Source organism: Micrasema longulum, unplaced genomic scaffold (genome assembly GCF_059751315.1).
Source record: "Micrasema longulum isolate JH-2025_06_02 unplaced genomic scaffold, ASM5975131v1 h1tg000512l, whole genome shotgun sequence".
Taxonomy (NCBI): domain Eukaryota; kingdom Metazoa; phylum Arthropoda; class Insecta; order Trichoptera; family Brachycentridae; genus Micrasema; species Micrasema longulum.
In genome coordinates, this window is record NW_028277709.1 from 259,792 (window position 1) to 273,101 (window position 13,310).

Here is a 13,310-nt window from a genome sequence, read left to right on the forward strand (position 1 = left end):
AGTGACTAGGCTGCTCCATCTTGTGGTATGAAGATGACCTAATTGGTTTTGTTCTTCAGTAACCAGTTCAGGGACAATGAAATATTGTAGTTAAAACAACCTTAAACCAATATTTCACTTCCATCCTGCCAGGAATCGAACCCAGAACCTCAAGAACGGTAGTTGTATGCGCTGACCACAACACACCTAGGAGGTTTTATCTTTACTCAATTTACTTACTCTGGTTATTTTCCTCAATCGGATCTTTTCTTTTGAGCGCTGTTGGCAAAATGCATGGAAGAATACTGATTGAGAGAGAAAGATAAGTTACTAAGGACAGTGTGGGATATTCAGAGCGGTTTTATGAATGGAAGAGGATCTATGGCTCAAATATTTGCTTTACGAAACATGACAAAAAAAATTCTTGCTAAAAACCAAAAGCTTTTCTGTGCATTTGTCTTTCTGTAAAAAGAGTTTGATAGAGTTGACAGAAAAAAAATTATGGTAGGTGTTATCGGAGTACAGAGTGAGCGGAAATCTGAAACGATCCACGCTTCTCTGTATGAAGACAACACAGCATGTGTTAGGGTAAATGGATCATAAACATCGTGGTTTGACATTCATAAAGGAGTCAAACAGGGATGTGTGATGTCACCATGGCTGTTCGACGTGTATATCGATAACTGTGTGAAAGAATTGAAGGACTTAAGAATGGGAGCAAAAATGGGTGATTTAACTGTCAATTGTCTTTTGTATGCTGATTATGAACAAAGAGGAACTGCAATTCTTGGTAACAAAGGTTTACGGTGTATGCAAGGGTAGCGATTTGCTGTTATATGTCGATAAATCGAATGTGTTGGTTTTTGAAAGAAAAGAAAGTATGACTAAATGTGAAATCACTAGGCAACGCCTGAATTTTTTTCCCAATTTTTAAACTTCTTCTTGGACCAGTTGGTTTTTATTACAATATTTGAGTTTGTCTAAATGTTTGTAGATAAAATACTAGATTTCACCCCCTCGGGAGTCATTAAGATTTACAAATTACAACAAGGATAGAGAATACCTTATAATAAGTTATTCAACATATATTTTTTAACCTTATTTGAACATCCTTATTTCTTCAATTCGAATATCTGTTGATGTTTGTGAAGTTAAAAATCTGAAAGCTCTATCATTGGTTGATTTCAAAAAACTAATGACATCGTTTATATTAGTTAATTTTTATACGTTTTCGAGGTACTTCCTCGTAAAATTAAACAATTCATATCAAATATCCAGTAGCGCTGAACTTTCTATATCTTTACTATTCTGGCTATGTTTGAATATTCATTCATCAATTTGTTAATTTTTTGTGATGACATATCATTTGTGCGATCGGACTATATTACACAAAGTAGATATTTGATATAATATTATTAAGGTAATAAAACAAACCCTTTCAAAAGCTTAACAGTACTTATCCAAAAAATAAGATAAAACTCTTAAATAATTAAATAATTCTACTCTTTTGAAAGCAATGGAAAACATAAGTTCAAAGTTTTCCAAAGCTCGTATTTCAATAGTTATAACAAGGTAAAGACTTTATCTAATAACCTATCGGTTAAGAATCCTGATGGAAGAAATTCGTCCTTTTGAGAACTTCCGACAAGACATCCTTGAACTGCCCAAAGAGAAATAAAACACTGGAGTGAATTTATTTATATCCACAACCTTTTCCTTAAGGGTAGATAGATGCCCAAATGAATAAATGGGAAGGTATTATTAATTTTTGATTCAGGTAATCCTTAAAGGGCTTTTAAAATACTTGAAATAATTTTTATTTTTATTTATTACAACTTTTTCTTTGCTTTTTGTAATAGTTATACAAAAGTTACAAATAGAAAAAAAAATACTTTAAAACGAAAAAAATCCCACAAATGTGTGTGAGTATACATTTATTTTTAATTAAAATAAAGTCTACTGGAAAAATACGGTAGATATTTAAAAGTTAAAAAATAAGTGCAAATATTAGAACACATTTTATTTGTCGTAAAAATGATAAAATAACAGTGAAAGTATAATCTATTCATTAAATAAAGACTCTGGTTTATTAACGATTTTAATTTGTCAAAATTTATTGCAGCAAAGACGGAAAATATTTATGAGAACGGAAAAAGTATGTCTAGGCATTAACGGGGCTTATGACGTGTCATTGGCAAGTTGACGTGGTCCCTTAACACTGTGTAACATTCAGCATTCTCAACAATGTTTTGAGTTTGTCCAAATTTTTGTAGACAAAGACTTGATTCAACCCCCTAGGGAGCTGTTAATATTAACTTATTACAATAGACATGAAGAACATTCACACGGCTTTCATCCTTCCTCTGCCAGTTCCATGTTTCACTTCCATACATAAGTGTTGGGACTTAAACTCCGTTGTGCACTGCCAGTTTAGCTTCGATCGACATATTTTTATTTGAATAAATCCGTAGCACGTGACAACAAAATAAATTATATTAATTAAATTACAAATTTAAAAGCTTCAATTAAATTAACTTAATAATAGAATCACCATGTAAAGCGCCCTTGAGGTATTTTATTACGAAAATGGCGCTATATAAGTTATCCATAATTAATTAATTAATTAGCAATTACTGTGCTTAGTGCGCAGTTCATTTTGTTGCCCGCATACACTCTCCTTTCAACCTCTTTTTCTACTCTTCCATCTCTTGAAAACATGCTTCCTAGTTACAAATATTCATAATTTTAGTAAATATGTAATAATTTATACATGTTTTTAATTATATATAATTTACTATTAATTTAACAGTTTATAATAAAAACTTTTAACAATAATATTTTGAATTTGTCCAAATTTTTGTAGACAAGGGTTGAATTCAACTCCTTGGGGAACTGCTAATACTAACATATTACAACAGAGATAAAGAACATTTTAGAGAAGGTAATATAGAAGACTAGGCATCTATAGGGCTTATGACCTGTCATTGACTGGTTTAAGTGACCATTTTACACACTGTGTAAAATTCACAATTTTGCCCGTATTTGAACATCTGTATTCCTTTAATTCTTTCATCTGTTGATGTTTGTGAAGTTAAAGAGCTGAAACCTTTATTTATGCGGATGAAATTCATCTATTTGAATTATTTCACCTATATACTAGACTTTTTTTTTTTTCAGGTGAAAGAATTGAAGAGATATAGATGTGTAAATATGGGCAGAATGGTAAATTTTACACAGTGTGTTAAGTGACCACTTAAACCAGCCGGGGAGTTGAATCTAGTCCTTGTCTACAACAATTTGGACAAACTCAGAATATTGTACACAAGAATGGTTTTTTCTTTTTCGTAATATGAAACGTTAGTGTAAATATATATATTGAATTCATATAAAATTTGTATTTAGTAATAATATTGTATACTTATTTTTGTTAATCTGAATAAAACAATTGTGGGTAGATTATTCCGAAATCGAGCAGCCGCTACTGTGAAAGAAGGGGCAACAAAATTAGATTTCCTTATTTGTTACCCTGTCATACATTGATTTTCCACACATTCATTTAAGATATCGCATTTCAACCCCTTTATTCGACTTTCATCCTTCCTCTGCCAGTTCCATGTTTCACTTCCATACAAAAGTGTTGAAACTTAAACTCCGTTGTGCACTGCCAGTTTAGCTTCGATCGACATATTTGAATTAACAATATTTTGAGTTTGTACAAATTTTTGTAGACAAGGACTGGATTCAATGCCCTGGGGAGCTGTTTATATTAATATATTACAACAGAGATGAAGAACATTTAAGAGAAGGTAATATGGAACTCTAGGCGTCTACAGGGCTTGTGACCTGTCAATGGCTGGTTTAAGTGGCCACTTTACACACTGTGTAACATTCACCATTCTGCCTATATTTGATGTTCAAATATAGGCAGAATGGTGAATGTTACACAGTGTGTAAAGTGGCCACTTAAACCAGCCATTGACAGGTCACAAGCCCTGTAGACGCCTAGAGTTCCATATTACCTTCTCTTAAATGTTCTTCATCTCTGTTGTAATATATTAATATTTTAATTAGTAATTACTATGCTTAGTGCGCCGTTCATTTTGTTGACCGCATTTTTATTTATTATTTTTTTTGTACATAATGTTATTTGTGCATTGGCGGGCTTATTGCCAAATGGCAATTTCTTCCAACCAACCGATAAAATAAAAGTTTTATTGGTATAATTCAAGTTACAGAACATATTCAATAGAAAAAAAAGATTAAAAGATAAAGATATATAAAAATAGAAATAAACGTATTTGTTTATAAATTACCTTAAATCAAAACTATTACTCAATGGGAAAAATAAAAAAAGAGGAAAGAGGTAAAAGGAAAGGAGGAGAGATTAAGGAAGAGAAAGGAGATGTTTCTTTCAGACGTGATTTAAACAGAGATAATGTAATGAAATGATAATTACGCATTCACTCTTCTTTCAACATAAAGAATAGTGATATGAATAAAAACAAAGTAAAATTGATTTTAAAAATCTTTTTCTTAAATTCTAAGTTTAGTGTGTAAAAAAAAAAAAAAAATTTTTTAAAAATGGGGAAACCAAACAATTTAAAACAGTGTCAAAAAAAGTGTTTGTTTATTATTTTTTATATATTTCGTTAACAAAAAAGACTTGATTTACTTGTATTTAATTTTTTTAAACTTTTATTTTATTAATATTTTTAAGATTTTAAAAAAAAAAAGTTATGTAAACATTATTATATTGTGTTACAAAAATGTTAAAAGAGATAAATCCCTGCAAAAAAACTGCTTTTGCAGTTTGGCGGGAATTAAAAAATTTTTTTAGAATTTAAAAAAAAAAAAAAAACATCATTTTCTACTCTTCTGTTTCTTGAAAACATGCTTCCCAGATACACATATATAATCTTAAAATATATAAGTAATATACTTAAATGTAAATAAACGTAACAGATGATCAATATACGCTGCGTCTTGAGTACAAATGAAGTGTTTCATTCACTAAGAGCTGTATTATTTATCCACACGGCCACAGATCAAACTTTCATCTTAAAAACGTAATGATATTTCCGTAGATCATTTTATTACCCGGGGCTCGATATAAGATTTGAAATTTTCGATGTAAAGAAATCTAATATCTGCTGGTGATACCCGCCATTAGCCTCGCGGCCCTTAAGAAAGTTTTCGGCGGACTCATTGCCACCGGCAATATCTTACAGCCATCCAGCGATTCGATATTCTTGTAATTTGAATATAATGATAATAGTGTCTGCCTCGTGGTGGAGTGTTTATCGCGCTTGGCTACAACGCAAGATTTAAATTTATTCCAACAGAGAAGGAAAACATTTTCGAGATGGGAATATGGAAGTCTAGGCATTTACAGAGCTTATGACATGTCATTGGCTGGTTTAAATTGCCACTTTACACACTGTGTAACATTCAGCATTCTGCCCATGTTTGAATATCCCCATTTCCTCAACTCTTCTATCTGGTGACTTTTGTGGGGTAAAAGAGCTGAAACCATTATCACGTGGGTGGGATTCATCCGGCTGAACCAAATCACCTACTAGGCAACGCCTGAAAACAATTTTCCAATTTTTATATTTCTTCTTTTACCAGAAAGTAAATTCAACAATGTTTGAGAAAGTCCAAATGCTTGCAGACTGGTTAGATTTCCTCCCTAGGGAGTTATTCATATTTCAATTTATTTCAATAGAGAGGAAAAAAAACTTGATTGAGAAGGTAATATGGAAGTCTAGGCATTCACAGGGCTTATGACATGTCATTGGCTGGTTTAAATGGCAAATAAAAATAGTTTTCAGGCGTTGCCTAGTAGGTGATTTGGTTCAGCCGGATGAATCCCACCCACGAGATAAAGGTTTCAGCTCTTTTACTTCACAAAAGTCAACAGATGGAAGAGTTGAGGAAATGTAGACGTTCAAACATGGGCAGAATGCTGAATTTTACACAGTGTGTAAAGTGGCCATTTAAACCAGACAATGACATGTCTTGAGCCCTGTAAATGCCTAGACTTCCATATTACCTTCTCAATCATGTTTTTTTTCCTCTCTATTGAAATTAATTTAAATATGAATAACTCCCTAGGGAGGAAATCTAGCCAGTCTGCAAGCATTTGGACATACGCAAACATTATTGGACGATGTAAGATATTTACTAACAAGATCGAAATCTTTATTAATATTATTTTGTAGCAACAAAAAAAATATTATTATTATTATGGATAACTTATGAAGCGTCATTTTCATAATATAATAACCTCAAGAGCGCTGAACAAAGTGATTATATAAAGAGATAAATTTAATTTCAACCTTTTCAATTTGTAATTTAAGAAAAACAATGTACTTTATCATCACATGCTAATGATTTATTCAAATGATTTAGAGAACAAGTGGATTTTAAGTTTTTTCCAAAACATCACTTCACTCTTACAGTTTCGCACCTCTGCTGGGGGAGCATTTCATGCCATAGGGCCTACGACCGCAAATGCGCGTTCGCCGAATTTAATGCGCTGTTTGTGTAGAGGTATAATAACTTTTCCTCTCGACGTAGATGTAGCTGATCTAAGCGTAAGACGTCCGTCAGCTTGTTTATCTGGAATGCAGAGTTCCCTTAGATATTCTGGAGCGGAGTTGTGCAGTGACTTATACATAAGCCAACATAGTTTGTTTTCCACCCTCTGTGGAAAACGAAGCCAGTGTAATTCTCAAAGTAGTATCATTTAACTTAGAGAGATTCCAAAAATAAGTCTCGCTGCGGCATTCAATACAGACCGTAGGAGAATCTTTTTTTTTAAATGTTTGAAATGTTTTTAAAATATGTTTCTATGCGCCAACATTTATTTCCTAAAAAAAATTATAGATCTAGTTAAAGATTAAATAGTTTACTCCTACGTTGTAAATCCAGACTCGGGCAAGGACACTCATTTTTCATAGCTCCAAAACAGTTCAATGCATTTTATAAGGACAATATGATAGATTGCCTAATGATTCAAGACGATCTTAATCGTCTAACTGACTATTGTATTGAAAATAAACTGTTTTTGAATATAAATAAATGTATCTGTATTACATTCACAAGGAAAAGAAAAATTCTTAATTTTGATTACAAACTTAACAATAATGTACTAATGAGAAAGCACGAAATTAAAGATCTTGGGATTGTTTTAGACTCAAAACTACTTTTTGAATCGCATATCAATAAAATTACCTCCAAAGCATTGAGCATGTTAGGTTTCATAATTCGAATGAGTAAACACTTTGATAATCCAAAGGCCCTTATTTTATTATATTATACATTTGTCAGAAGCCATTTGGAATACGCCTCTCAGATATGAAATCCCCAGTATGCCATATATATAAGTAGAATAGAAAATATTCAAAACAAATTTATAAAGTACCTTAAATACAAAACCGGTATTTCTTATGTATCTACTCTCACTGCCTCCACCTTCCATGGAATCATTTCTCTACAATACCGCAGAGTGTGTGCGGACCAACTACTGCTTTACAAAATTGTGACAGGAATAGTTGACTGTACAGAGCTGCTTGGTTTAATAACAATACATGTGCCAGCCAGGATTTGTAGACGGTACCACCTGTTTCATGTACCAATAAGTAAAACATCGTATGTTAAAAATGCTTTTTTTCGTAGGACTTTTTCAATGTACAATACAAAATTTAAAAATATAGATTATACAAACATCTCTCTGTCAGATTTAAAATTTACACTAAAAATGCATTATGTAACTTAGTAGACATTATAATAATAATTATGTACATCTCCCCCCCCCCTCCTTATCCTCTCTTCAAGCATTTTTGTCCTTATCCCGCCCAATTTACAGTAACTTAATGTTCTTAAAATTAATATTTTAAAAATCTTTAATTATTGAGTACATGAAAATAACATTTTTATATGTATAAATTGTATGTATTTATTTGATATGTAACATATATTTTCTTTACTAACTTTGTATACTATGTGGAAATCTGTTATTAGTTCTGAGCTTATACATATCTGTTTGTTTACTAAAAAATATGTATGTAGAACTGTTGATTTCCCTAATAAAATAAAAATAAAAAATAAAATAAATAAAATATTTTTTTGTTAAAATTACAGGTAAAAAAAGCAGTTTTAAATAGCTTATTTTTTAATGAATATACGGGATGAAAGAAGACTGAATACAGTCAAAATGCGATCTCTCAGTCGAATAGGTGGTAAAACTATGAACAATACATGCTCAAATGTTGAGATCCGTACATTATGTAAGACTGTGGTAAGCATTATCGACAAAATCAAGAAAGGAGCTCTGCGCCGGTTCGGACATATAAAGCGAATGGACAGTGAAAGAACGGCTAAGAATATTTACAATGCGATTGTTGATGGATGCCGAACTAGGAGAAGACCGAAAAAGACATGGCACGACTAAATCCAATTAATACTTGAAGATGGACATGTCGAAAGTCGGAGAAATCGGCGCGCGTGCATGAAAAGATGTATGAATGTAGAGGAAGCGAGATCTATTTATTTATATTACAGAAACAAACAATCGACAATGATATAATCTATCTTCTATATATATATATATAAAAGGCAATGATTTACGTGCGGTTTTCAGATAAATGTATATCTTTGCTCCGAGAATGTTTATAGCTCATAAAATGTTCAATTTATTAAGCACAAAAAAATTACGAGCGTTATGTTTTTTTTATCCATCACCAGGGTAACATTCGCCGAAAATGCGGGTACAATTTTTTTTAATTTTAATTTATTTATTTCGAATACAAACAGATGTACAGGTTAAATGAATATTAAAAAAAATAAATTATATAAAATGTATACATAGTAGGGCCTGCCATCCAATTATATGTATTCACTAAATAATACTGTAATAAAGCGACGACGGCTTGAAGTTTAAACTATATAAATAATAAATATACTATATATTAAAATAAGATAAATATGGACAAAACAAGGAGATAGTGGAAAGGAAAAGAAGGAAATTGATAAGGAATGGTAAAGGATGATTGAAGGAAAGTGAGAGTGGAAAATTGCATTTGATTTAATGATTAAACGAATTATGAATGAAGAGCATGAATCAAGCCAATTAATTCTCTTCTGTACATATTGTATGGAGTGTTAAATATATCAAGACTATTAAATTTTTTGTTAAATGTTTCACATATACGAGGTATTGTAGAATGTTTCCGATGATTAGTTTTAAATTTACGAATATAGAAAATATCAGAGAGTCTAGTTGGCCTGGAGGGGACACGGTAAGCAAGTAGATTAATGAGTTCCGGGGAATCGAATTTATTATTGACAATTTTATAAAGCAGGATCTGATCAAACATATCTCTTCTGTGTGCTAATGAAACAAGGTTATAAAATTTTAATGAAGCTAAATAATTTGGAAAATGCAAATGAAATTTGTTTTCTAGTTTTTTCCTGAATTTTTTTTGAACACTCTCGATTCTATTAATATTTAATTTATAAACAGGAGACCAGAATGTTATTATAGTTATTTTTTGGGTAAAAAAAAAGTTTGTTTAATGTTTACAACATCGTGTTACTACTAGTAAAAGACCGAATATTCTATAAATTTGTTTCTTTTTTGGGTGATACCGTGTGTGTTGGATTTGTTTCGACGTTTCGGCTACCATTGCAGGAGTCTTTTACTAGTGGTAACACGATGTTATATCACCGCGCGCAAAGGGATTAGTTTCCACAGTATTTTAAGAGTTAAGGATACAGTTTTTAAAATTTTATATTCACATAATGAAAAAAGGATTAAATTTAACAAAATGGAGGTATTTCACATGAAAAAAGCATTAAAAAATATTATTCCGTTAGTAAATAATCAAATGACTTTTCAATACAGCCCGCTTTTTTTAAAAACAAAAACATTTGGACATGCGTGTTTTGAACATTGTTATCCTTGTGGTTGAAATTGGATAGAAATTCGTGTTAACTACAACAGTAAAAAGACAAACAACTTTCATTAGCAACTTAAAAAGATATTATCCTTTGAGAACGCCCCCTTTTCTTAGACCATACATGCCTCGAAGAAAATATAGAGTCTTAAAGCGATCCTAAATTAGCGATTCCTGCCTCAAACTTTGGGGTGAAAGTTTTTATCTCCCGCGTAATTTAGTGATACGAATCTTAGCTAACTTCTCAATCGTAATTGCCATTCGCCATTTTAAGTTTCAGGGGCCATTTTCGTTTACATTGTGAAGACATATCGCTCCTGCTCTTCGCTCCTCGGGCCTCGGGCGATTATATAACTCACTAGGAACGTAATAACAAACGTTCTGCTCTAAAGTAGCTGGCGTCCTACCGATACACTACCTACCATGCGCGGCCCGTTCATAGAACGCACGGAACCATCGGTTCCCCTAAATTTAGACAAAATTTATAAAATAGCATGTTAAATAAATTAATTATCAGGCATATCTTACATTTAGATTACTTTAAACAAATAATGTAATAATAATTTTAATTTATTTCAACAGAGAGGGAAAACATTTTTGAGAAGGGAATATGAAAGTCTAGGCATTTACAGGGCTTATGACCTGTCATCGGCTGGTTTAAATAGCCACTTTACACACTGTGTAACATTCATCATTCTGCCAATGTCTGAACATCCACATTTCCTCAAATCTTCCATCTGTTGACTTTTATTTTATTTATTTTATTTTACTTTATTTGGGATTTGTACAGCTATTACATAAACAAAATAAGTAGAAAAATATCAACAATACTAGAGCCAATTAAAAAAATCTACTCTAAATCTAATGACACATTATACATAAGTAAAGAGTTTACGTAATTGTATGTGTGACGTTTGTATTCATGTGAATGTGTGTATTCGTGAATGAATGAGGGAGAGGGTATATATGCGTGTGGGAATGAATAAGGGAGAGGGTGCGTGTGTGTGGGTGCGTAAGTATAAAAAATAATTGTTTAAAACTTGTAATTATATTAAAAATGGTACAAGAAAGAGCTTGGTAAAAAGTTTATGAAGTAAAAGAGCTGAAACCTTTATCACGTGTGTGAGATTTATCCGGCTGAACCAAATCACCTACTAGGCAACGCCTGAGCATAATTTTTAAATTTTTATACTTTTTCTTTTACCAGGTAGTTAATTTAACATTGTTTGAGTATGTCCGAATGCTTGCAGACTGGCTGGATTTCCTCCCTAGGGAGTTATTTATTTGAAAATTTATTTCAACAGACAGGGAAAACATTTTTGAGAAGGCGATGTGAAAGTCTAGGCATTTACAGGGCTTATCAGGGTCTATCCTGGCGTACATTCCTAGCTTCTTCCACATTCATACATCTTGTCATACGTGCCCTTCGGTTCTGTCTGCTTGTGACATGACCAGATTTAAGATTTTGGTTTATCTGATCATCGACTAAAGATTTTTTTATCTAATCATTCAACTTCTTGCTTCACTTCATTTGCAATAAAAGTTTTTTAATATATAGGTATGTTTTTGTTTCAGGTAAGTTCGACAAATAAATTGTTATTAACTAGATCGGATTTTCTGGTAAGTACAAGTATTTCAAAAATATTATTTCTCAAGTGCTTTTTTTAAACTATAAAACAAGTATTTTAAAGTTATATTTTACGTCCGTCCGCCCTGAAATCGAATCCAGGATCTCTACCATCCTAAGAACCTACTACAGCGAGGGGCCTTATTATCGTCAGTCGATTTCCCTATTCAAGATTTTTACCTGGTTCTATTTCACATACACAACTATTTTATTATTATTTAGCGTATGGCAGGAAACAATTTTATCGAGATTAAAACCATTGACAAAATTTACTTTTTCATACTGAAAACCATTAAACAAATTATGGTTTTCACTCCACCTTGCCTAGAATTTCTGTCTGCCAACAAATTTCAGAAACAATTATATTAATTTAAGAGCCGTTGTAACAAAAAATACATCATCAACAAATAAATAAAAAATATGGGCTTATTATGGGTTTCTATATTTGACTAAATTCAATGCCATAAAAAGAGAAAAAAAGGCATACCCGTGTAAAGCCACTCCGTATTATTCCACTTGTAAAATTAAAATATCACAATTATAATGAAATAATAAAAAAATGAATGGAAAAGTTACATTAAGATAGTGGTGACCCCGACGTGATTCGATCGCGCAACCTTTTGAACATCGCACACTCTGTTAATTAGACTTCCATGTTCTCAACAGCTCCATCTCCGTCGAAGAAATATCTAATACACATAATAATCCTTTAATTTCTAAGTTTCCCTGAGGCTGATATTTGATCCGCAACCCTAAGATAATACCATAAGTCGAATATAATCACTACATACATGTAATGCTACGTATTCCCAAGACATACATCTTCCGCCTAACTTCCGTCGGTGCAACGTAGGTTCTCAAATTATCTTTCACTTGTTTGCACCGAAAATTTTGACCAGAAATTTACACATCAATTCGCTATTAATCGGTTTATCGTACAAAAAAAATCGATAATTCCCGTAATCGTTTAAAATTCCCTGTAAAATGTATCAGTGTCAGACTATTATTAAACTGAGGTAAACAAAAAAAAAAATATATTTGTAGCATTATTTGTATTTTTTAAATTACTCCGCGTGTGTCGTCTCAAGTTCCCTTCCCCTTGGTCTCGACGAGTTCTCCTAATTGGTCAGTTGACTTACCGTTGGTTGTGCCACATGTACTATGTTTATTGTGTATCGCACATTTACTATGAAGATAGCTGTGTTAAATTTATTGCTACCTACTGAGCCCTAGTGAGAATGTTGTAATTACCCTACTGTGGGTACAATATTTTTCTCTCCGGCCTAACGACAACTGAATATACACGTGATTTTGATATTCTCAGCACGATCGCTTACAAGATATTTTCAATTCAATTCAATTCAATTCAATTTATTTATTTTAAATATATACATTACAAAAATATATTCAATACGAACACATTATAAAAAAGAGAAAAAAAATACAGGAAAGAGACTCATGTCAAAGTAGTCGAAGAATCCTGCTCCGGAAAACCCCTTCGGATGCATGGAACATATCAATATCCAGAGCGATGTTGTTCAGCATAGCGGTAGCCCGTCCAACAGGCATAACCATAGGCAGGTTGGTCCTGAATATCGGAATATGAAACAATCTATGCTGACGCTGTCTTAGGTAATTATCAGGAACATACAAACCAATGCTCATCACAATCTCAAAATTATCGATCATACCGCGCAACAATCGATAAAAATGTCTGGTCAAATACACATTCCTTCTAGTCTCTA

At 32.2% G+C, this 13,310-nt stretch overlaps 1 long non-coding RNA gene across 1 annotated transcript in view; it reads left to right on the forward strand.

The window, feature by feature from the left end:
- The window catches only part of LOC148280906 (uncharacterized), a 259,003-nt gene extending 246,405 nt beyond the window's left edge, over positions 1-12,598 (forward strand). Inside the window, exon 3 of the long non-coding RNA XR_015822471.1 lies at positions 11,514-12,598. This is a non-coding gene — a long non-coding RNA (uncharacterized LOC148280906). The remainder of the gene's footprint in view (positions 1-11,513) is intronic.
- The last annotated feature ends 712 nt before the right edge of the window (positions 12,599-13,310 follow it).